The 25,890-nt window shown below is 47.1% G+C and overlaps 1 protein-coding gene across 7 annotated transcripts in view; it reads left to right on the plus strand.

Moving 5' to 3' along the window:
* The window catches only part of adarb1b (adenosine deaminase RNA specific B1b), a 70,841-nt gene that overhangs the window by 6,153 nt on the left and 38,798 nt on the right, over positions 1–25,890 (plus strand). For 6 of the 7 annotated variants that reach the window (XM_086123529.1, XM_086123535.1, XM_086123536.1 and 3 more), the window contains one exon: positions 17,896–17,961. The gene's annotated coding sequence lies outside the window, so the exon portion shown is untranslated. Of the gene's footprint in view, positions 1–9,516; positions 9,605–17,895; positions 17,962–25,890 lie in introns of those variants that run through there. The other variant, XM_086123533.1, reaches the window with a different exon arrangement.

A 25,890-nucleotide genomic window follows, 5' to 3' on the forward strand; every position in this document is an offset into this window, starting at 1 on the left:
AAACTTTTTTTTTTTCTGTCTCCGTTATGCCTATGTTAGTTTTCCCAGCATGTCCATACATTTCCTCCCTTTGCATATTCTCACCCCCGCCCCCATATTTTTGCAAGGACGTGAAAGAGTCCCCTCAAATGTGTCGCGAACCCTCTCGACTTTGTGTCGGTGAATAAGATTAGAAATGTTGCGATCAAATGCCAAGGTCAAACTGCCCTCCCATCTATCCCTTTCTCAAGAAAGCAATTACTCAGGAGTTCTTGAAGAGGAATCTGTCAAATCTGGCTTGAACTGGTTTCCACAGTGCACCGTGGTGGTCAAACGTCAAGCTCGACGATGTGATGCAAATTGCCGCTATAGTACAGTGCACGACAGTTTTCGTCATTAACTCATTCACTCCCAAAGACGTTTTTAAACGTCTTTTCAGACTTGGTCCAGAATTGGCTGGTACTGAATGAGTTAAAAACGAAAACCAAAAAATGTTTTTTTTTTATTTTCTTTCCGTGATTGTGGCATCATTTGCATCTCCTCTTGGTCAGGTTTTCGCCGAGCTCGATAGGAAGGCTGCAGCGAAGCTGAGCGTTGTTGAGGGCAGATGCTGCAGGTCTATGGGGGCATATTTGTGAACTGTGCTCACTCGCTGGGAACATTTTAATTTAAGCCCTCTGTTTCTATAAAGCGGCTCCAGATTTGTTTTACCTCCGGGCAGTTTGCGTACAGAAGCCGTTGCAATGGTTCAGGACGACCGCAAAGTGCACGCCTGTTTTCGCAACAAATGTCAGAATGTGCTTTGATTTTTGAATTTGGAAGTCATTGTTGTTTTCGTAGGATAGGTCACCTGAGAACTTTTTGGATCCAGGATGTATTTTACCATCAGCATGATTATGGAGGAACGAACATATAAAACGGTGGGCCAAATTCATCTGTACATTATTTGGAAGTGACCTCATTTGTCTTTTTTGTGTTTTTTTTTTTTGGTGGTATTTGCAGTTTCATCTGCTGTTTGTAATCACATTTAAACCGTGACGATTATTTTTGTTCATTCACGGCACGCTAAAATTTGCATATTCAGGGGAGTGTCCAATCCAGTATCCCCCCCGCCCCCTCTCTCTCAATCATTAATAATTGTTAATGCCGGTCAAATCCAATGGCGAGTTTTTCCCGAATGGTGAGGCGGCGAGAGATTCCCCGCTTTATTTTGGACGTAACGTTCTTCACTGCGACAGAGACTTTAAATTTTGGAGGATGTTAAGAATTCCCGCATATTCAAGATAAAAGAAGGCGCTGTATAATTACTGCCCTAAGACTCCCAGTGTGGCCTTGATTGGGGGTCGTTTTGGGTGAGCGCCTGCTGTGTTCAGCTCGACTCTCTTCGACTTTGACTGCGCTTTGAACGCTTGTGTCAGTGGTTGAATCGAGTTTTGTCACTGGAGTCAAATGCAACTCTTTCACCTCAATAGCGCTCGTCTGCTTCTTTTGAAAGACATAACCGAGCGGGGGCAACCTCGTCCTTTTTGACGTCTTCACGCTTGTGAGCCCAGTCTGTAAGGCGACCGTCCATCTTCAACACGTATGCATTTTTCAAAAGGAGAGTGAAATTTGGATACTTGATGGCAAAACAAAAATACAAATTGTGTACTTTGTCTGATGAAAGCTTTATAACAACATCAAATGCAAAACACCAAATCATGGACGTCATTTATTTTTACAATCCTTTTCAGCAAATGGACATTTGAAGGAGAACAAACAAACGGTGCCGCAACACATGTAGACAGACAATGTAAGAATACTCACAGGCATTTTCTCTTATTCCAATGCAATTGCAATGATCATATGACTGCAGCTTATTGAGTAGTTGTCAGTACATATGCACAGCACGCAAATAGCCCCTGACAACCACTCCAGGGTGTCCCCAGTTCAAAAGAGATGAATAGAAGATGACGTTTGATATTTCACCCCTATCATCTTTCCAACAAGTTGATAATGATTGATGGATGGATTATTTCAAGACGTTTGGTTGCATCATCTCATCTCATCTGCAGGGACTCTGTCATTTAAAGATGTGTAAAGTCCTGCCTTGCTTTCAGATTTATATTTTTCTTTTTTGTTGTTGTTGCTATTTTCACGACATTTTCAAATAAATTACTTTGTTTGATTTTTTTTTATTCCATTATATATGTTTTGGACAATCTGTACATGTATATGTTACCTTATTAGCACCAATGATCACGGACTTGGTGGAACACTCTGTGCCAGCAGCGTGACCCTTTCATGCACAAATAATGACAACTACCACAGGATTTCTTTTATTAGTCTTGAGGCATGAAGAAAAAAATCCCCTCGGATGGCATCACACGTAAGGGTCCTAGTGGTTGTTGAAGAATAAATAATATAAAAGAAAACAACATTTGAACAGCTGTCCACTCTGGTTAACCGCTGTCCCTGAAAGGGTTAAAAAAAATACAATCATATTCATCAAAGGCATGACAAATGAAGCCTGGCTGCACTCTGCAGTCCCTACATGGAGGTGGTCATACCTCTCCGAGGATTCCCGCAAACCGGCGTCTTACGAGTTGCAGACTCCAGTGAAATGCGGCGGCGGTGCGCGCCTTATTTATTTATTTTTAGGGGGAATGGAAGAGAGAGCCGCCCTCTTACTCACCTCTTTTTCAGGGGACGGCGCCGTGTTATGTCCGCTGAGGATTCTGCTCACTCATTTTTATGACCTTGTTGCGTTGGAGGCGTGTGCCGTGCGCACATTTTGCCGGACAGCCTTTTGCTCTTAACCTATGCGCCGCATGGAGATTTCTTCCCGCAGCTGTAGGAATTGCGCTCGTGTGTTTGTCAACTTTGCAAAATCGCAGCTGTGTTTAAAATAAATAGTTGCTTGCCAGGGGGTCATTTATGCATATCTGGCTCAGTCCTCCAAACTACTGCTCTGATGCCACGCTGCAGCTTTCTTGTAACAACAAACACACATTTTATGGCCCAAACAGGTTTCACCGACCCCCCCCCCCCCCCCCCCCCCCAACAACAATTATTTCAGCAACATCTGGGCACAAGGAGAAAGGGAGGTGGAAGAGTACGAGCATCCTGCAGGGCACTCTGCTGTAATCGAACCGTAAATAAGACATGGCTCATGCGGGATGCTTGTGCAAGCAAGCGTGGGTTTGTGTGTGCGTGTGTGTGGGGGGGGGGAAGAGAGAGAGAGGCCATTTCAATGGAGTGTGCAGCGGGGTAACGAGGAGGGGGTGGGGGCAAAGGGTCTGAGCTGGAATCTGCCATATGGATGAGAAAGACAAAAGGACAAATGCAAGAGATGAGAAGGCGAAGTCGAGAAAGGAGGGTTGGGGGGGGGGGTGGGGGGACTCGACCTCCCACGTCAACTAACTTGACGCTCCCCGCTGGCCCCGGGGATGCTGACGGCACACTTTTGTTGATTCATCAGGCCCTCTTCAACTAGTTAGCCCTCCTCCCCACCCCGCCCCCATCTTTTACAGTCTGCCTCTACTCCGGTCGACCTTGTGCCGTTTGGATTCAATTGATGCTTCTTAAATAGCCCTCTTGTCCTCTGGTTGACCTTGCAGATTTGGACACTTGCTTTCATGTCGGCAGGTCTGCCGACGCATGCAACCAATCCCCCAACATTTGCATTTTTTGCAGCACTCAAGCCCCGTACGTATTGTAAAGGTGACAGCATAGCCCCTTATTGATCGCTCGGCTTCCGTGTCAGAATTCCCGCACGATAAATCCGTAAAATTGTGACTGTATATTTTATTTATACGGTCTACAGTATATATTTAAGCTTCGTGCATCATATCAATGCAAAATATGCACCGTCCTCATGCTGAGGGTCTGTGTGTATGGCTTTAAAAGGCGGGGCCCGGCCTGGTGAGTGACATGGGAGTCGGTGAATGAGAGTGTTGGCTTGGCTGTTGAGGCCCCCGACGGGAGCTGTTTGAATGTGCTTCTGATGTATTTATTTGGTTCCAGTTTGAAATCCCTCTTACGGGGTCTGTGTTTGCGCGGCTTTCTTTCGGGTACTCTGGCTCCTTCCACATGACAAAACCGCGCAAGCTTTCGTGAATTGAAGACACGCAATTATGCCAAGGTCACTTTCTCGTCCTTGCGTGCCCGGCCGGCCATTAGCTGGCAAGCTCTCGGCCAAAGAGTCACTTGGGGGTTGGCTTCCAAGCATTCCCGCTAGCTCATGGGAGTATTCTTACTTTCGGGCGCGGGAGGTTGTCGTTGAATTTCAAATGTGTTGCTCCTGCAGCGTCTCCCGGGACACTTAAGATCTGCAAAGGATGACTCCGGCAAGTAATAAATTAGCGCTGGCTGCCGATGTTAGAGACTACGCGAGGCGAAGCACTTGAGATTGTAAACACTCGTTTGGATGAAGCCATAAAAGATGAACACCGAGATCGCTCCGTGATAAGTTGGAGTCGAGAGGGCGAATGATGCTTGCGCCTCCGACTGTAACGGAGGACGCAGTCCAATTGCAGGTTATGGTTTGACGAATTGGCTAGAACAAGCCTTGAATCGAACGCATATGTTGCTCGCTCTGGTTTGTCTACTGAGGGCTTCTTGTTGCAGAAGATGCACAGCAAGTTCCCCCGCCCGGCTGATTCGTCTACTTTGCTTCCCTGAGGCGAAGGAGTCCCGTCAGAGCTTTCAAAATCATCCACTCTTCACAAATCCTTTCAAAAAAAAAAAAAACCTTACATGAAACCGTTCAAGCTTCACTTTCACCGCGTGTGTGTTTTTTCAAATCCGTTCTGCCTTCCTGTCTTTGGTGTCGTGGCGGTCAGCAAGATTTCTTGCCCTTGCAGCGTCTCCAGTTAGAGCTGATTGACATGTCACCCTCGTTAACGCCCCGTGACACTCGGCAGAAAATAAGATCACGTTACGGCGAGGTGAATTACGCTTCCTCAAAAATCTCTCGGCTGGCGATCACGCAGAAGTGAAAGGAAAGCCGCGCTCGCTAGCAGTCAGGATGCGATGCGCTCACAAACACCTCGAAGGACATGGGCTCGGATTTCCTTTTCCAAGCAATTACGAGAAATCGGATCAATTAGGCCACCGGCTTCAGATTTTCTTTTGTCTTAAGTATGCAGTCGGCTTCGTACCTTTTGGGACAGGGACACGATTGTGCTTTGGGCTCCAAGCATGAAAACAAGCAAGATGCGCTTCATTTGCAGACTTCATTCTAGCAGTTTGTATACGCGGCGGACGTGTTTTTAAGGGACCAAAAGGAGCAAATTGCCTCATCAAAACTCTCTGGTTGCTTTCAGGGCGGTTGTCCATCTGCATTGTGAAGCGCCGCCCAATGTTGTTCAGGCTTTACGGAACACTGGCCAGCATTTTATGTACTTCGCATTGCAACAATCCACATGTGTCCGAAATGCATTTTCCAGCTTGACTGCAACTCCCCCCCCCCCCCCCCACCAAAAAAAAAAGACGGTCCTTAATGACACCTAAGTTGCGTAAGTCCTCCGATTCATCGTGTAATAAAGAGCTCAGGCACAGATAAAGTCAGCCTTCCTGCAACCTGTCATGTTTAGTCGGCTTTGCAACTTCGTCTCTATTATGAAACCTCCTCTGACTTAAAGGTCCTCCAACGCCGTGTTGTTTCGTAAAGAGCATTGCTGTGACATCCACGTCTCCCAGTGGAAATACTCCCTGTGCCCCCCCCCCCCGACCCCCCTGCAGTTTATTTGTTTATTGCTGCCTAGCGAGTCCATACGAAAACTTTTCACACCCCGTAAATTAAACTTTACAAGATTTCTTGGCGTGCGTGAGCTTTTGCCGTTGACTCATGACACATTCCCGTTGAAGTGCCTGCACGAACGTGGCGCTCTCTAATTCAAATACTTGCGTCCAAACGTCACCGTCAGTTGCTTTGATGGACCGTGGACCGTCTCGCCGTTGAACGACTGAACCGCTTTGCCCTCGCATTTCTCCTCTGCACCCCTGTCACTCACTGCACCAGTCGCGGGGTTGGTACAAAAAGAAAAATCACCATTTATTAAAAAAAAAAAAAAAAAAAAAAAAATCAGATTTTTTTTTTCAACAAAATGAAGTGTCTTAATGGGTTTATTGTTTCAATTAAATTGGACATTCCATACATGTACTCACCCGTACAAGCAATGGCAGCTTTGCACATGATGGCTTGATATTATAAAAGTGTGTAGCATAAGAATAAAAACGCCCGAGTCGTATTTCGACAATGCAGGCGATTCATGCAAGGAGCCCGTTCGCATAACTACGCTAACACACGCGAAAAGAAATCCACAGAAAGAAGCTTGGTTCGTCTCTGTACTATTCTGATGTCAGGTCGGTCGTGCTTTTTTCTTTTCTTTTTTTTTTTTTTAAACCTAAGAATCATTTTCTAAGTTTTATGTGAATAAAATCATTTTTATTGGGCTTGATTTAAATCAGGATTTTTATTTTTTTCCCCCTGAAGTTCTCCCATTTCTGGGTGCAGAACGCTCTGATCCGAATGATCGTTCACCCGTCCATTTAAATCAGACATTACCTAAAAACTCGCTCAGATCAATAAGACCGAGTGATCAGTGAGGAAGTACGTGCGTGCCATTTTTTTATTTTTGCGTTTTTAAATGTAACGCAGACATGTTTGGCGCTTCTGGAGAAAATACCACGGCAGATGAATAATTGAATTGTTTAATCACATTGCCCGGGGCTTTGCGTCCGTTGCTCTTACAATCTCAATTTTCTCTCCTCTCGTTCGCTTGCAGGAGACCGGACAGACTTTCATGATTTATGATGCCGATGTTTGATTGCTGAATGGCAGAGATGAATGTTGTTATTGTTATTTGGCTGATCAGCTGTGTAGCACGTGTGCGCTTGTCATCCTTTTCTAAATGCGTGCCCCCCACCTGATCTTTACTCGGGCAGTACCTTTTTATGGAAGCCGTCTCACACGGGATGATTAAAAGGCAGTTTTCAATCTGACGTACCGAACATTATGCAGCAGGACATTTTGAAGGCCGGTGCGAGGCCAGCCCATTCTGGAACCTGCGATGCAAAAGCAGAAAAGCATCTGAGCCCCCCCCAAACGAGCAAGCACGAAAGGATGAACGCTTGAACAGAACCCATCTCTGCTGGGGCGACCGTCTGCTTCACTCGGATTGGTTGAGGTGGAGAAAGAAAACGGGATCCAGGACTGGAGTGACTGCGCGAGCCACGAGACCAAATGCGCAACAACAGCCGTACAACAACAACAGTTGTGGCCCCCAAAGCGAGTGCCGTGATGTTTTGCATCGCCCCCGCTTTCCGTCCCACCATTGAACCGAGCCCAAAGCACACTCCGACTTTGTGTCTGTCAAGAAGTTCTGGCTGGCTTGTGGCCTAACGGCAGCAAATGAGGTCTCTGCATGTGTCGGGAGGTCGTTTTGACAAATAACAGAAGCGGACCCAAATGAATTGTTCTGCTCTACTCTCCGCTATGCGATGGTTGTTTTCATACTCCTTCTACCAAACTAGTTATTACCTTCCACTTGCAAAGTATTCCAAAAACAAAAGTTTAGGCAGGTCGCAGGGAAAAAAAATAAAACACTCCGACGCACTACACAAACAGGAACAGTATCAACACTATTCCACACGCCGCGCATATTTTTGTGGAAACCGTGCGTTATTTTCAGCTGCAAATCGTTTGCCCCCACCCAAGACGAGGTCAGTCATGAAATAACTTTTGCAGATGACGTGACCAAAGTGAACAGAAAGATTAGCGCCGACATGAGGTTAAGCTAAGAGTTATCTGCATCAATTTGTTTGACTGCTTATTTTTTTTTTTTTTTCGCTTTGACCAGCTGCGCACCATATGTCGGAAATCACAATCGGAAGGAAGCTAGCAATCGTGTGAGACCAGGTGCGGGAAGCGATGCCATTCCAATGCCAAACATCGACTTCCCAAACGTGCCATTTGAAGTCACCTCGCAGTCGCCGTGGAGAATCTGCAAATCAGGCTGCCATTTTCTCTCTCGGTTCGACGATGTTTGCTTTGCTTAATCCGAGCAAGCGGTGCAAACGCTGCGGAGGGCTCATGAATAGCATCGGTTTTGTGGTGCGATAACCCTTTAGGCAACGGGGATTTGAACACGAGCGGCGGAGCGACACATGTAGGCAAATGATATCATACCCGCAGGCGTGTGTTCTTTATCCCCTGCGAAGAGCGGCTCATTTTACTGCAGCCTCATAAGGTCCCGTGCCCGTCTCCACGCATGGTCTATCCATATGTCTGTGTTCTACTGGCTCATCTGGCCAAGTTGCGCACCCCAGGAGGAGCAGCACAATATCCATTGACCTGTAGCAACAAAACAAAAGTACATTTAATTGTCATTGATTTTTAAAAAAAATCAAAAACGCTATTATAGAGCGCTATTTTTCTGATTAAAAAAAAAAGATACATTTAATCTGCATCTATCCATTGAAACATCACATTGTCATCTATTCATCTGTTTTAAAGCCTTTCAAGGTTGTCCCATATTTTAGTCATGTTTAACCTCGTGAGAATAAGCGGTTCAGAAAATGGAACGGGTGGATTAACAGACCTCGGCTATACTTTACGGATGTACGAGTAGCTGCTTCTGCACTGGCGTGTTCTCTGGGGGCTTCCATCTTGCTCGATTCCAAGCAGACTTGCGCTCACCTGTCTTCCATTCTTGCCATTAAAACGACAACAACCAAAAAGGAGTTCCTCTTGAATCCGATGGATTATGTTTCATTGAAATTTGCAGCGGCGATGCTGTCACTCTGTCCTGCCGTTTTTGCAGTTACTCCAATTGCCTCAAGGACGTGCTTCATTGTTTGTCCATGTGTCACAAGCGATATCACACACACGCCTCAGTGGACTCGGAAAGCACTTGAACCAACGAGGCAATTAGCATCGCATGGCGGAGTTTTCAATACAGAGTGCAGGAATGACATTTTATTAGCCTAGCATCACTACTGCCCAAGGCAGGTTTTGGAAGAGGAAGGAAAAAAAAAAAAACCCAACAAGAAATTGAAAATTCCAAGTGCGCAATATTTAGTGAGCATCGTCGTCTCTTTTGGCCCTTGCGGGTCACTTCGGAGACAAACTTGAGGTCGCATTGAATTTGTAAAATCACCCAAAAATCCAAATTGACCTGCAGCGTGAAACTCGCCCTGGTAGTTGAGTTTGTTTTTTGTTTGTTCAGAAACGGGTGCTTGGGGTGAAAACAACCCGATGTTCTGCTCATTACCAAAGAATGGAAAAAGCTAGAAACGTACACTTTTAGTGTAAGAAAAGTCTGCTCTTTCTTCTACTTGATTTGATTCTTGTACGCAATAGTTTGTGGATCTTGAAAGATGAGTCAAAATCAGGGGCGTCCAAACCTTTTGGGGGTTTGAGGGCCGCATCCGAAAAAATGGAAGGATGAAAGGGCCACTCTTAAATTCCTCAACTTTTATATAGTGATTGTGTTGTCTAGCCATCAGCTTTCTGTTAAAGGTGTCGAGGAAAATCGTCGGTTTTGGGGGCGGCCAACAGCCTTGGCTTTGAAAAACGGCTTGCGGCGAAAGAGACGAAAGGCCCAACGGAATTGTGACGTCGTCTCGATAGGCACGGCAGGTGCGTGAACTCTCGGGCTCCCATTCATTTGAAAATCATGTCTGAGTGAGGCAAAAACACTCGACGATAATCTTCTCTCCGCAGCCCGCAACTCTTAATATCATGCTGCAAATTATCCACAAACACGCACTTAGGCTGAGTGAACAAGGGGAGGCTTTCTGCGCTTTTGTGAATGACTATCCGAGGCTGAATGGTTAAGTGCCATCCTCTGTCTCTGTGAGGTCGACAGCCCGGCGAGGATTAGGCGGAAGAACACGAACCGAACCAGAAGGGAAGAAAAGCGGGAGAAAAACGGCCCTCGGCTCAGGAAAAGCCGCTGTGCAATTGTTGCCGTCGGGGAAACGACTCGCGATGATATCGCAGCCAATGGCCGTGCAAAATATCTTGAGGCGTAAATCACTCATGAGATCTAAATAATTCTCCTAAGCACATCCTTTTGTGAATGTATAATTTTTTAGGTTTTTTTTTTTTTCCTGCTGCTGCTTGGATCATTTTTCCACTGCTCCCCTCTTGATCCCCTCTGACAGCGCACATCTATTTTTGTAGATGTGTTTGTACATTATTCATGACCAGGCAGTGCCGTTGGCGCACCCCATGGGTGACCACCATGCGCAGGTTACAATCTTACCTGCTTGCTTTTTCTCCCCGTTTGCTGAGAGCAAAAACATCTGTTGTAGTGCCCATAAAGCACCAAAAAAAAAAAAAAGGGACTCGACAGCACTTTGTATTTTACAAAAATATCCAGGAATGACTAAGGCCGGGGTAGATATTAGCTTTTCTAAAATGAGCAAAAATCTGCCTTTTTTTGTCATATTTTTTGCCATTTAAATAAAAAGACAAAAATCGGATGCGTTTTCGCTCTTCGTTGTGAAGAAATACTAAAGAACGTCATCTTAAAAAAAATAAAATAAAAAATCCATATCGGTTGGGCCCAAGTCACGGCAGGCGATCGTCATCTCAGCTCCCTGCTCATTTACACGCCATTTCTCGATTCCATATGGCGCTTTGGCCTAATGCGCAGCATTCTGAGAAAGCGCATAATGAAGATGCGCCGCTCAAGACATGCGCAATTGGAATAACAAGCCACTGTTTTACTCATCTGAAAAGACACTCCGGATTAATCATGGACAATTTTTTTTTATTTTTTTAACAAGAGGCAAAAGATGTGAACCTGACAGCGGATTGAATGACCGAACCGTCACACTCGACAATATTTATCAACGGAACGAATTTTGAAGTTACTTTTGATTGAGTTTCAAAACGAGAAGTTGGGGGTCTTCCCTTTCAGAATGTTTGATGATGTCTTTTCACGTTTGAACTCTCTGTTGCTTTCACATTGTCTTACTCTATCAAAATGGCCACCAACGCAAGCCCCGCGGCGGTCCTGGGACAGCGGGATGCGCGAAATGTTTGACTTTGTGTTGTGGCTGACATAGCGCAGGTTGGGTGATTGTGATTTATTTCCATCGCCGTTGTACAAATCATCAGACCATCTGCCTGCGGCAGCAGAGGCCAAGACCGACCACTTAGTGCTCGGCAGGTTAAACAAGGTGCCATGATTCAAACTTGCGTGAACAGGAAACCATCTTTGTTCCTGGTGAGCACGAAGGTTAAACCCACTCGGAATGCAAATTTAAACGCAGTCTGTTTTTGTTTTTTTCAATGTTGGATTCAACCCGACGAGCTCATTTTTCGGTTGTTTATAGATGGAACCAGTGCAGGAAGAGCGAGGGCTAAGCCCTTCAGGTTACAAAGGATGTCGGCTAATTGAGCACAACTGCCGTTTTGTATAAAACGTTAAACCGTAACACATTTCGGTTTCCGACCCATACGAATTAACGGTTCAATTCGAACTCTTGTTGACGTAAACGCGTTGGCTGCCGCGAACTGGGTATGTTACATATTCATCTGTTTTTCAACGGGTAGGCATGGGAGAGAACCGTTCCCAGGTGATTTGGAAACCAAGTTTGGGGCAAACTGAGCCCCCGTAGATTGCACAGTTGTATCGCTTTTGATCTGATATCAGCACAGCTTTTGAGGAGAAGAGACGGAAGCGATTATGAGCGACAAGAATGCCAACACGTCGGAAGTCGGAAATGTTTAGGCACCTCGCACTCGAACAGAATATAAACACATGTATGGCATAAACAAAGTATGTGTCATGGTAGTTAGTAGAAAGTGTGGTGGTATCACGCCGGGGGAGGATGGTTTGTAATTGGAAGCATTTTGCCGTCAAACTCCCTTGTTTTTATGCTGGAGGTGTCACAAAAGCAAAACGTATTCTCATCAAAATCTCTGTTCCGCGAGAGATGTTTCGTTTTCTCCGCTTCTTGTTCCGAAACCGGTGTTTTGGGCGAAACCAATAACACGCTCCGCTAGCAACACCGAGAGAGCGCTTTTACTTTCGCTTGGTAGATTTGGAGTTTATGTTGTCACGGCATGCAATAAAGTGTGGCTCTTGAAAGATTATTGATTCATTTTGTCGGGTTTTGGACATCCCAAGATTGTTCAGGAGTACCATGTTTTGTATTCGTGCGTGTATCTTTGAAGCCCCACCCCCAAACCATTTGTTTTCTTTCTTTCATTTCCGCTACGTATTAATGAATTTTTTTGTTTCATCAATCCATATGCCGTAGCCCAAGGTGACCCAAGTTGACTCGCAATGTATGTGATGGGAGCAATCAAATGCCAGTGACCTCATAATGTAGCCGCTCTGTTTCCTTCCCTAATGAATGCTTGTGACTCATAATCTATACGGTGTAGTCAAGCCGCAGGGTTAATCAAGGCTCAACGTCAATGTTGCTTTTTCCGCCTGTCCAGCTGTGCAAATGGCTCTGAAATCAACTCGCCTCGACAAATATGCCTGATACATGTCAAGATTTTTTTTTTGGAGCAAATTTATTTTGAGGTTGGACACCCCACCCGTGACGATAAATATCACCATTGAAATGTTCTTACCGCTCTTCCAATATGTGGTCCCATGACACGAATAACGTCGTCTCTGGCCGCAACACTCTCTGGTCACTATGGTAACGTTTCAACGTGCCTTCAAAATAAGATACATGGCCAAGTCAAAGTGAATGAAAAATACGACTCGCCACAATGCTGAATCGGTGGGAGCCCTGAGCTTGTTTTTCCGCAACCAGGCGTTCCCATCTCGGGGTAAGAGGAGACAATGACACTCGAAGTGTGCGGCTTACGTCCACTCGACTTCGTCGTTTTGTTTTGGTCGCCGTCGCTGCAGAAAACGCCGCTTCGCACAGGTCGGATGTCGGAAGTAGCAACGGTGTTTTTCTTTTCGGTGCTGTTGTGGCGATCTCCGGGTATTCGTCCAGGACTTTAATCCAGAACACCGGCAGAGTTGTTATCTCGAACGTACTTTTAAGGCCGCCGTCATTTGCGATCTCCAGCAGTTTTTTTTTTTTTACTCATTTTGCGAGCTCCTGCATTTCGTTTTAGCGTAACCTATCACGTGACCAAGAAGCGCGCCTTGGCGAGTGACACAGATGGAACAGAGCATCGGGTCATTTTTCAAAATAAAATTTCAGATTCCGAAATCAATAAAACGGAATTAATGTAAGTTATTTATTCGCCCGCGGACCAGGGGTTGAGGACCACTGGTATAGAGTGCTTGAGGACGGGGGCGGCGGGTAGATGCGATGTCTCGAGTGACTCCAGTTTCTACTCTGACTTGACATTTGACTCACGCGAAGCCATCAGGCAAGCCTATCGTTGAACCCCACCGGATGGCATGTCCGGATGTACGCGAGCGCATTCTTTACAGCCCGACTCGCGTCGCATTCGATTAGATCGTCGAGACGTGACGGAGGGAATTATTGATGTCACCGCTTGGCTTGCGGCAACGCACAATTAACCTTTTGCTCTCTCGTTCATATTACAGTACACCTCCAGGTGTGATTCTGTGTTCCTTTCAAGATCAAACGTTGTGTGATTACAATCGTGACGGTTGTTGAATTGGTCTTCTGTTAGCGGCGTGGGTTCGTGACAAATTCAAGTTGAGGTCTCCGCCGTAGGAACGCGACTCGGCCGTAAGTCGAGGACGGTGTACATCTTGGCTGCTGCGCGCTGGCTGTTTTTCAGCGAGAAATTGTGAATGATCTTTATGTTGTAATTATTGTTTTTGCAATTCAACTTCATCGCTGCTGCCGCTACTGCTGCATTTTCTTTAACGCTCGCCGGCAAACTGAAACTCAACCCTGTGTTGCTCTCAGCGCAGGTTTGGCTGACGTGCTGCCTTTTTTTTTTTTTTTGCTACGCCGCGTGTGCAGTGTGCACAGGCGTGCTGCTCAAAGCTGTCAACACCGAGGCATAACCCATTTGCTTCGTCTGGAATTTTTTTTTTTTTTTTTCCCCCAAGCCGGATTTCAGTGGAACTCTGCCTTGACGGGGGCAAGTTTTGAGTGTGTTGCTTTCATGTCACAAATTGACTTTAGGGTGGTTTTGATTATTCAAAAGATGGACGGCTGTTCTATTTCAACGTCGGATTTACAGGCTTCGACTCTCGGTAGGTGCGTAGTTAGATTCGTTTTTTTGGCAAGGGTGCTAATTCCTTCAAGATACCTTGGGAGTGAGAGTGAGTCATTCCCTCCCTTCCCCTTCTGCTGCTTCCCCACTATGTGACTCCCATTCTAATCCTCGACGTCTCTCTCTCTCTCTCTCTCTCTTTTTTTTATTTTTTAATTTTTCCTTCCCCAGAAGCGAACACAAACAACTCCCGTCGCCGTCAGCTTTGGTGCCATCTGCCTAATTTCTCCATCTTACGATGGAATCAATCACGAGAGCCATTTGTCATTTGACCTCCGGGGGGCTGCTCCTGCTGCTCTGCTGGCATGTTGGGTTCACTCCACATCCTTGGTCTCGAGACGTTTTTTGGCCGATTGCCGATCGAGGACACAATCGGCCGTACAGGTTGCGAATGCGGCAGTGCAATTGACAAACGCGAGCCCGTCGGTGAAAAGGAGACGGCCGCATTTGTCTGCCAACACCGTCCCTCCTTCGACAACACACCTGATACCTCAATATCGTTTATTGTTTCAAGAAGGTCACAGGGGACGGGGGTGGGGGTGCGGGAGGGCGGGTGTTCGATATCCGCTGTAGCCAGCGTGCAATGAGATGCCATAAACACCGCAGACAATATCGATCTATTTGAAATGCCTTGGGGGGGGGGGGGGGGGGACCTCGATCCTTATCCACCGCATCTGCGTGCGATTTGTCTCCCTCAATGTTGGGCTTATCTTGGCCGCTCGTCTTCGGTGACGCATCCTGACCGTGGAGGTCCTGGAATTCTTGAGCACCGTTTGTGCGTTTGAACTTTTATTCCTTCAATCCTCTTGTAACCGACCGGCTCTGTGTTGCCATTTGCTGTTATCGTGACCCGGTGCGTCAATTCGGATTCAAACATATCAAGAGGCGCAACCAAACCAACCAAATGAAGAAGCCACCGCTGGGCAGCACGCTCATATTTATTAATTCGGCAGTCTCGTTCGCCAACACGTTGTTTCGGCCTTTGATATATATCCAGCCTTTTGGAATTTGAATTCAGTAAATCGCGGTCATCGCGGCGCCGTCCGTCACAGAAGCGACAGCCATTGATTCTGCAGGAAAGCGGCCCCGTCGGCTAGCTCCTCCTTTTCTGAGACATAAATACATTTTTTTTTTTTACCCCAAAATAATAAGCTTCGATATTAACTCCACGCAACGGTGATATTTTTGCTCACGGTTATCACAACGTCAGAATTTGAATCCTCTTTAACACGTCATCCTCGCATCGCTCTCGCCAGGCATGACGAATGGATTTCTGCTCACTCCAACTAAAGTAACAGTTGGATTAAGTGCGGGTTGATTAGTCCTGTTGCAAAACTGACGTTACAGAAAGGCTGCGATTGTTGTGTTCCTGTCTTGGACGCTACATTTGTGTAGCACATAGCTAACGCAATATCCCACCCGTCAAATTAACGACGTTCACGGTAGATCGTTAGATCGTACATTTTATTTTATTTTTTTATATTAGACTACGATAGATATGTTTGAGACTGAAACAAGCGCTGATGATCTCGGGCCGGTGCAGGTAGGATGGGTGCACGACGACCTTTTTTCAGTCTCTGATGCACCCATCAATCTGGAACAGGGCGAATTTGGACTCGTCAGAACACACGTTGGCCTTTTCCCCGTCGCCCCAGACCCCAATCTGCGCTCCCTAACAATCTGTGGCGTCTCGGTCCCCGTTAACCTCAGATAAGAAGTGTGTTTTTCTCCAGGCAATGCAGCTGCTGCCGATTGTGCTGTGCTCTTGCTTTCGGCATTAAACACAGCAAAGCGTTTTACTGTTAATCTGTTATTGTTTAATTTTACTCCGCATCCAGGAAACACTTTTTATTGAACGATAATAGTTCACTGCTGTCTTAACGGGCTTATGTTTTATAAAAAAAAAAGAAAGGAAAAAAAAGGGCCCTCTGGTGACTGTCAGATGTCCGAGTGAACTTTTCTGACTCTCTGAAAACTTAAATTAGCTCCGGGTACTTTCCATTAACATAAGGTGGCCCTTCTAAGCTGTTCTTTCCTCACTGTTTCCGTCTACAGTTTCAGAAGCTGTCTGAGCTCATTAGGGAATCGGCAACCTTTGCCACCACGACGATTACCGCCTCACCCGTTTGTTATGATTGACGTCTGTTATGCTTTGGTTTTGTTAGCGCGCGACCGCAGTGTCGCTCACCGGCCGCTGTCCAAAAACGACTGAATGGATAAGCCGCGTCGGGTTGTAGTCGCTGGAACGTTGGCGGCAGACTTAGCGTTTCCGTCATAATGACTGCCAGGATAAATCACATAATGCAAATTCCTCGCGAGCGCTCGGAGGCGTTTCGGGGCCACGTCAGGTCATCGCACTCGGTTTCGGCAAATTTGTGCTCTCTAACGCAATGTCATAATGTGATTCCACTCGTGTGGCAAGGCAGGAGCGGCCGTCGCGCAATCCCCAAAGCAAATCGCCGAGCTTGTTGAAAGTTGTTAGACTCAAACGGAGTAATCCGGCACTGCTCAAAAAGCCGCAGTATTGGTTCGCCGCTGGATCCTTCTTATCTGGATCGCGTCCTCACTAAACGCGTGCTGAATTCCCTTGCGGTTGACTTTCCCAGTTTCAGTGTTGCGGTGATCTGCTTGTCACTCATGGTTTGAACCGTGCGCCAATTTGGTCTTTGCATACTTGTGCGGGTACTGTGTAGCAAATTTGGAATGATTGGAAAATGTTTCTGGGTTTATAATTTAATTGAGTGGCAGTGACACGTCCTCACGGAGCTGTAATCAGAGTTAAAAAAATAAAAAGTCAAGGCCAAAATAGCGGCCTATGCGTAGAGCGCTGCGGAAAGTTTTCCCAAAGCGTATTGACTCATTCGCTGGAATCCAACCGTTTCCTGGCACGGATGTGTGTTTTTTTAACCGTGTTTTGCCCAGCTTGCATTTGAAATTCAAATTGACAAACTATTGTAATGACCAATAGATCCCCGTAGATGGCGGTGTTACATTAAGCCGGAGTTGAGATGCGCGCTACTGTCAAGTAGAAGAAAAAGATTCGCAAGTGAATCTCGGCTTGTCGCGACAGTCATGCACGCTTCCTTTTGTTTCTGTCTCGGTCCTGACGGTAAACTAATGAGAGCAAAAATGGCGATTTATGGGATTGTTTCGTCTTTTGTCCTCCTGAAAGGAACACTGAGAGGCAACCTGCAGTACTTTTCAAAATCGGTCGCATGATCGTGTTGTTTACCAAGCGGAGGTAAACTCCATATGGCGGACGGCACCTCTGCGGATGTCATGAATATCGATGAAGACGCCGGCGACGGGTAGCGAGCAACGCGCAGAAGACGCAGCGTCTCTTTCCGGTGGATGCCGCTCGATCGACTCTGCCGTCCGCTTTCCATAGCAGTCACCCAAGCGCTCGCTTTCTGTCAAAAATGTCAAGCGGCTTATTCGATGTTCGGTGACGTATGCGGGTGGCGCTCAAAGCGGGGTATTCCGCGAGCCGTAGCTTTGGGGCTTTGGCGGGTTGACCAGCGCTTCTGCCAAAAAGACGCCATGACGGCTCGTGCTGCTTCTCGGCTTTGTTCTGCTTTGGGTCATTTTTGCCAAATCTTTTGAAACAAAATACATCGTATGCATCATCAGCCATACTTGAGCTTTTTCCAAAAACAGAAAACGGGCAGGGGTTAATTTATTGAATGAATCCCTATTGGAGTCACCGTTTATCCTTTTCTAATGATCTGTTGTTTTTGTTTTCGCAGGTTGACTTCAAGGTTTCGGAAAATCCAGCCGCCGCCGTCTCCCTGACTACAACCCTGGAAGGGCGAGTGAGTTAAGATTGGCCGCCTCTCCCATTTGGTTTAAATTCACCGCTTACACAATGTGACGTCCACGCGAAGCGCGAGGATAATGAGCGGATCAAATCATTTGCGCCACGACTTGAGGCGTCTTTCTTTGGGACCCTCGCCGCGTCTGAGAGGACAGAAATGACTAATGAGTAGCAAAACAAAACCTGTAAAAACTGGAGCGCGCAGCAGCGTTTGTTGATAGTTTTGTTGCAGATATATATTCTACATCTCGGTCTCCCTCGCGGCAGCGGAACTCCACATTGCTGGATGTCGTTAATCAGCAGCATCGAGCAGAAAAGCGGCCCCGTGTTTGGAAATACAGTCCGACCTGGTTACAACGTACCTCGAGGGACGGAACGAATCTGCGCATTGTTAACGCTTGTTCCTCGTCAACCGTTTTTCCGATGAAGAATACCGTCTGAATATTTCTAGATGTAATAACGTGAAAAGTGGCGTCTCCGGTTCTGGAAGTGCCGCGCCCCCGAATCGGTTTACGGTCATCTTTCAATCTGTTGGCCTCAAACCCTGCCGTGATTTTGTTGCCTTTGCGGGCAATAGTCGAAATTGTTGACTGAGCTTCGTCTGTCGGACTCCCTTTCCAAAGTGAGAGACGATTCCGGCCTTCGCAGATAGCGAGACTCGCTTCCGTTTACCAGACGTGTGTTTCAGACCCGTGCGCTCAGGACCGCGCCGTGCCTCCGAGTCGATCGGATCGTATATTGTGTTCATAAGCAAGGTCGTGGCGACGGTTAGCCTCCTGCAGTTCGTTCTAACAACGCCATTTTCGACATTTTGTGGGAAAAATCCGGTTGCCATAATCAAGTTGACGTTATTAAGGTGTTCGTTGTCAGCCGAATCGGCAAACGATCAACGAACGACGTGAAATCGGGACTTTGAAATGTGAACGTCGGAAGGGCTGAAAACGTAAACGGGGTACGTTGAAAAGAGGTTCGACTGCATTCCTTGACGATAGCCGTCTTTTCCTCACCGAGGGCTCGCGATCTTATCCGGGTACACGCACAACGCAAAGAATCGGAACCAATTTACAATCGATGGCCTGATTATCGGATGCCTGGAAAAGATCGTAAATGTCCGTGACCTCAGCAGAAAGGCCACGACGAGAAAGGAAACAAATCACGTGTAAGGTTACCTCACGAGATGTAAATCTTACACGCGAAAGCCAATCGGGACGTTCGCCGAGTATACACGCGGACGGGATTGCTCAGTGGAATCGGCCGCGTCGTAAGTGGACGAGCGGAAGATGCGCCGTCGGCGCGGTTCTTGTCGCCGGGGGAAGTGCGAAGCGGAGCAAAGGCGAATCGACGAGTCAACTTGCTTCAAACGGGCTTTTTAACGACTCGGGACTCCCGCGCGCCGCAGGCCTTCCGACTCACGGAATCAACAGTCGAAAGATTTCGTGACTCGCTCTCCTCGGCAAATCGCTTCCTCTTTTGAAAAATCGCCGAATGCATCGCGGTACGAACGATTGTAAGCAATACGCGACGGTCGCCTGACGCTTGAGCCTCAGCGAGCCTTTTATTCAACACGCAGGGAGCGTCGTTCCCCCATCCGACGGGTGCGCTTTATGTCTTCTCTTCACCGCGGTTATTTTTAGGAAGGCTCAAACATCAGGGGACCCCGGACTCCCTCATTCCTGCGTGGCGTCTTGTCACTCTTTGCTTTGTTACTCCCCAAACTCCCAAACCCGTCACTCACGGTTAATTACGCATCGCGGGAATCCATTTATCCACTTAAAAGCGTGTCGCTATGTCACCAGTTGTTTCTCACTCTTTCATTGACTTCCTGATTTGAGAAAGCCATTCCAGGACTATTTAAGTGCCCGCCCACCACCATAATGTTTGACACACAAGGAACGTTTGTTCGTTCAACAACGGTCGTCGTTGAACCGGTAAAAAAGAAGAAGGAAAAAAAAGTGTGGATAAAATAGTTCTGATGTCATCAAGAGGCTTTCAACATGGAGTCGAGATTCAAAGCGCAAGCGGAATGTCCTCTGTGTGTGGCTAGCGGGAGCGTCCCGCGCTAAAGTCCGTCGGAGCGTTTTGATTCCCGTTCCCCTCCAATCCCAGCCGTGGCGGTAATGCGCGTCGCAAAGTCGGTGGCCGGCTGCCGCCCGCGGTGCCATCTGCGTCATCCATTTTGTATGAGAAGGAACCCAAAACCGGCTTACAGTTCACACCTGAGCAGCCGGCAGCAGGGAGGCCCTCGTGGGAAGCAATCGCTGTGCGGCTCATTTTTAATTGCCTTTGGCGGGCTTGAACGCGCCCAAAAAGACGCCATGTTTTTATTTAAACTGTATTTTTTTGTGTGTGTGCAAACTAGGTTATCCCGGTGAAAATGTATGAATTTGAAGGATCGTAAACGAGAGCCCCATAAACGCACTCGGCGAAAAAAAAAAAAAAAGTCTTCAGGACAATACGTGAAAGTGAACAGGAAGTTGCTTGTTTTCTGGGTGAATTGCAGAGTTTGTACTTTTTTTGGGGGGGGGGGGGGGGGGTTCCCGCTAGGCAATTTGCAGAAATGAGCGAATATTGGCAGCCAAATAAATAATAAGGTTCACACTAAACACATTTGAACAGTTCGAAAATCTCTCTTTTGTTTTCATAGCACATCTTGTCACAAAAGATGTTACGGATGGCGTTTGGACGTAACGGAATCGACACATTGCAATCACGATTCAACTCTTGTGGTAGCGTTCGATATTTTAATACATGTTATGCTTGCAAAGTGGTGTGCGTTCAACTATACTAAAGTGTCTCTTCTTAAGTTTCAATCTGTTTAAAGTGTGTGGGAGGAGCTTTTCGAGGCCTAAACTAGAAAGGAAAAGTTTAAGTGGGGGCTTTGCTATCACAGATTTTCACTTTTCGCGTGTTGGTCGGAAACTCCCACGATGAACGGGATCGTGCTGTTATCTTCTTTTGCTTCTTGTGAATTGTCCTGGTTTTTTTTTTTTTTTGCTTCTCAGCTCAGATTTAGAACAGCTTATGTTTTTGTTTTTTTTGTGCCACCACACAGTCAGAGTCATTCACAGCATTCCAAGCATGCGGTGTTTATATTTACCAACTGCGCATGCCGTTTCTCACCCTGCACCCACACCCCGGTTCCCTCGGCTACCTTCTTATCGGCGCTATCTGCGCAGCAAGTTCCTCAGTTCCATCCACTCATCCAGCCCCATCCGTCCCTGCGACCAGACAGGACGCAGATGGATCCCCCGTATCAAAGCCCGTCTTTGTTTTGGAAAAAACCCGGTTGCGGGAGGGGCGGCCAGATGCGAAAACAGTGCCGTCGTTCAGGCGAAGCCACGTTAAGAATCCGCTGTCACTGACGCCGTCGATTCATTCCCAGCGGAGTTTTTCCGCCGACTGTTTCCATGACATCTGTGTTAACGCTGCGCAAACCGCAGCGAGAACCTGCAGGGGCTGATTAAAGGACGCGTTTCAACAATAGCAAGGCCGCATTCATCGCCGGATCTCTTTTAATCACTGTTCTGAACGCCGCTTGAAGAAATCGCGAGCCGGAGTAGTTGCGTTCACCGCGGCAATAAAAATAATCGCACGGCAGTCTGGTTTTTGGAATGTGCCAGTCACAGTGTAGATGGTGGAAAGATTTGACTGGGATTGCCACCGGGAGAGGGCAACCATTTGGAGGATGTCGCATGCTCATGCGGGGAGAAATGGCGCTTTTAAAATGTAGATACTGTAATGGCAAGAATGACGAACGTTTGATGAATGAAAGTATCTCTGCATTTTTATCATTCGTCGCGATCATACTCGGAGAGGGCCCGTTTGTCGGACGCGCTCGCAAAATGGCCGACGCCAACCATCAACTCCCTTGCTAGTCCTTTTACTGTATTTTCCGTTAGTCTGGGATCTTCTGCGCCGCCGCGTTGCCTCTCACGGCTCACTTTTGCGACTGCCGCAGATTCCGCGCCGAGCGATGTGCGTGGCTTTAAACGGGCGGGGCCTTGCTCGGTGAGTGACGTGCGTGTCGGCGAATGAGAATGTACTGTTGGCTGTTGTGAGCTCGCCTTGGTGGCTGCGGTGCGTCGGACTGTAGCGGCGATGAGCCTTTGGAGATAAATGACGAGTGGGAAGCTTCCGTATGCAAGCGGTACACGATTTTATAGGTCGGCTGCACGCATGCTGAGAGCAGTAACGGCATGCATCGCGATCGCTTCCTCGTCTACCCTCCTTTCCACCCAAAAGAATTTTTTTTGACATGACTTTTGCAACTTTTGAGCAGACGCCTAACAAGCTTTCAGAAGATGTGCAGTGGCTTGTGGACTTTACTTTGTCCTACTAATGAAGTAACAAACTGAATGGAATCAAATTGTTCTGGTTCAAATTAATTTTCAGCCCCGTCGCCGCCATTTCTGAACCCCCCCCATCCTCTCGCCACACCTTCCAAGCCAGCAGAGCAGAAAGGTTGCGATTTGATCTCCTTCACCTTGATCAGATTACACATTGGAATTAGTATAATTACAGCTGTTGCTGATTAATGGGCAGCCTATAATTAGGCCCCTGGATACGTGTGTGTGCGTGCGTGCGCGCGCGTGTGTGTTGTGTGACAAAGAGGGCAAAGAAGTGCTGTTTTGAAGATGCGCGCTGCAGTGGAGGATCCGGATGCGGTGACTTTGGTGAATCCAATCATAATTTTTCAGAGAAAAGGAGGAATTATCAAATTGGGTTTTTTTTTTTTTTTTTTTTTTTGTCTTCAGTTGTTTGGCGGGCTTTTTTCAAATCGAATACTTGACCGATCATCCCATAGATGAATCGAGTCATTGGATGAACATTCATTCATTCATTCATCTTCCGAACCGCTTGATCCTCACTAGGGTCGCGGGGGGGGGGGGGGGGGGTGTGCCGGAGCCTATCCCAGCCGTCTACGGGCAGTAGGCGGGGGACACCCTGAATCGGTTGCCAGCCAATCGCCAGGGCACACAGAGACAAACAACCATGCACGCCCACACTCACACCTAGGGACAATTTGGAGTGTTCAATCAGCCTGACAAGCATGTCTTTAGAATGTGGGGGGAAACCGGAGTACCCGGAGAAAACCCACGCAGGCCCGGGGAGAACACGCAAACTCCACACAGGGAGGCCGGAGCCGGAATCGAACCCGGTACCTCTGCACTGTGAAGTCGGCGCGCTAACCGCTGGACTACCGGGGCCGCCCTGGATGAACATTGATTTTTCATTATTTAATAAAACTCGATACAAGTACATGCGCGTGAGGTGCAGGAATTATTTTTGTCCACGTCGGGTCACCATCCTCACCTTGTGCACTGTTAGTATCTGCGACCTTGAATGTGTGCGGCTTTGAAAAACAAAGGCGGGCTGCGGCCTGGTCAGTGATCATCATTTCAGCCTTATTTTCCCGACACAACGTACGGCCGTATTTTAATTCCGACGTGGATATGATACAAACACGGGCGGGCGCTACAATTTCGACACCCTTGACGATTCCAGCAAACGCGATCATTTTGGACAATTCCATTTCCATCTCGTTTGCATCATTGTCACGGCTCTGTAACCTGTGGCTCAATGTAAACATACTCTCATTGATTACATTTTTTTTTTTTGCCACGCTCCCTAACCTCATCAGAATTGTCCAGTGAAACCAGGCTAATGTGCCACTTGCGCTCTCCTGGAAAACATTTTTTTTTGCATCCCACGTGTGGCGTTCAATCGAAATATTACGGCGGTCCGTCCGAGAGTAGGCGATACCAGGGCGATAAGACTTGTGGACCGAAGGCGTTTCAAATATTAATAGCAATTCGCTGGGTGTTAGTCATTGCGCACGCACGAGCGCTTTTTTTGTCTTTGACAAACATGGCGCCCGCGCTAGCCTGTCGCCGACGTCTCCGTCAAAGAGCGAATGGTAGCCGAGCGGAATGGAAGAGCAAGCGCGTCGACACAATGGGGATTAGGCATCCTCCCTGACCACGAGCGCGCCGCTGTTATGTTTAAGCTCGGATAATCCCCACGCGAGGTATAATATTGCCGCTGTCTTAAGATGTGGGCGCTTGTGTTTCTCGTCCTGGTCTTCTATCGGACTCCCACATAAAACGGTGATCTGGAGTCTTTTTTTTTTTTCTTTTTCTTTCTTTCTTTTTTTTTTTTTTTGTATCTGAAAAATGCTTATTCCATTTTGATGCTAATTACGCTTCGGTTTTGCACTGCAGGTCAAAGTGCCCGATTGAACGGCTCTCAAGCTCTTTTCAACACTTCATTAATAATGTAGGAACATAGCAGACGCTTCAAAAAAAATAAAAATAAAATGGGGAAACTTGTGGAAATGACCATATTTGGAGATGAAACGTTCCCACGAAACGGCGACGGTTTTTCGAGGCCCGACTGGGGATCGATGGCGTGGTACTGAAATGGTTGCGCCGGACAGATTTCCACATGTCTGACTTATGGATTGTTGCACGAGACGGTCATCGTCGTCATCATCGTTCTCATATCGCACATAAACAAGTTGTCACCACGACGGGCCTTACTCGCTCAAGAATTTCTTGTTGTTTTAGCAGTCTGTGTTGGAACTGCTGCAAGTAGAGGCGCGTGTGTGTGTGGGGGGGGGCGGGGGGGGGGGGTTTACTCACTGGCTGAGTAGCATTCGTGATGTTTTCTCCCTGCGGCAATGGGAACTTTCAACATGACTGCATCATAGCATAAGTTGGGTGTCGCATATTTCTGAAACGATGCCCATTACGTAACAACTGAATTCACGTGAGCAGCTCTGCCAAACACGCATCTTCCAAATCCTTCATACTTACATCAAATCTCTCTTTTTTTTTTTTTTTCTTTGAATACGCATTGTTGGAAGGGCAGCCCGAAGATGGCCGGGATCATTCTGAAAGCATGATGGCGTTTTACTGCATACCTAGCGTGACAGTCCTCTGACGGCGTCGCCGTATTTGGCGCCAATCTTCGGACTACTTGGCCGTGCTGCTTTTTGCAAGGTTTCCTCACGCGTGGATTAAATTAGCACGACAAATTAGCACTGATGAGTCATTCATTAGCTTTGTGTGTGTTGGCAGGCAGAGGGCTGTTGAGGACTGCTTTTGCTGTTTCGGCTTTGCTATTGATTAAAGTCCTCGTGAAGTGAAAGTAAATATGGCTTTTAAATTGAACGCGCCACACAGAAGAACGTCGTTACCAACGTTGCCAAATGAGTGGGGGGGGGGGGGGGGAATTGCCACGCGTATAAAGCGAGGCTCTGAAATGATGAAAAATCAAGGCCTTCTTTCTGCTTGAAGTCAAAGTGCGTCATCGGGCGCTGTTTTAGCCACGCCCCCTAAGAAAATCAGGAAAGCTGAAATGGTAAAAAACTGATCAACGTAGACGTTTCCAGCAATGACCTTCTAACATGTATCGTGTTTCGAAGCAAATCTCTAAATTCACTCCACAAGGTCTTTTTTTTAATATTCATTTCCAAGAACAGAAGGTTTGAGGTCACGATGACCCCCCCCCCCCCCACCCCCCCAACATTCAAATACTTACTGAAGCATACGTGTGCATTATTCATGCGGCATCATCAGAGTTGTGAAAGTGGTGTCACTTGACTTTGTCGACGTGACCCATTTTTCGGGTACTTTTACGCAAGAATGACATCATAAAAAAAACAATGCGAGTTTGCTTTCTATTTGTTGCGCGTACGTACATACGGCAATATTTCTTTTGATGATCCCTATTCACGCAACTGCAAAAAAACAAATCGCTCCCATTGTTGACCTTCAATGTATCTTTAAACACGACCTGGCACGAGTTTGCGTTGAGAACTTGACTTCCATTTCTTCCACTGAAGACTCCGAGGTGGGCCGGTGAGGGAATCCGGTCAACAGGACAGACCGCCAGAGCCCCCCGACTTTTGCTCTGCCTTCTCTTA

The sequence above is a fragment of the Hippocampus guttulatus genome, chromosome 11 (genome assembly GCF_054856545.1).
Source record: "Hippocampus guttulatus isolate MCC_2025c chromosome 11, RoL_Hgut_1.0, whole genome shotgun sequence".
Lineage (NCBI taxonomy): Eukaryota > Metazoa > Chordata > Actinopteri > Syngnathiformes > Syngnathidae > Hippocampus > Hippocampus guttulatus.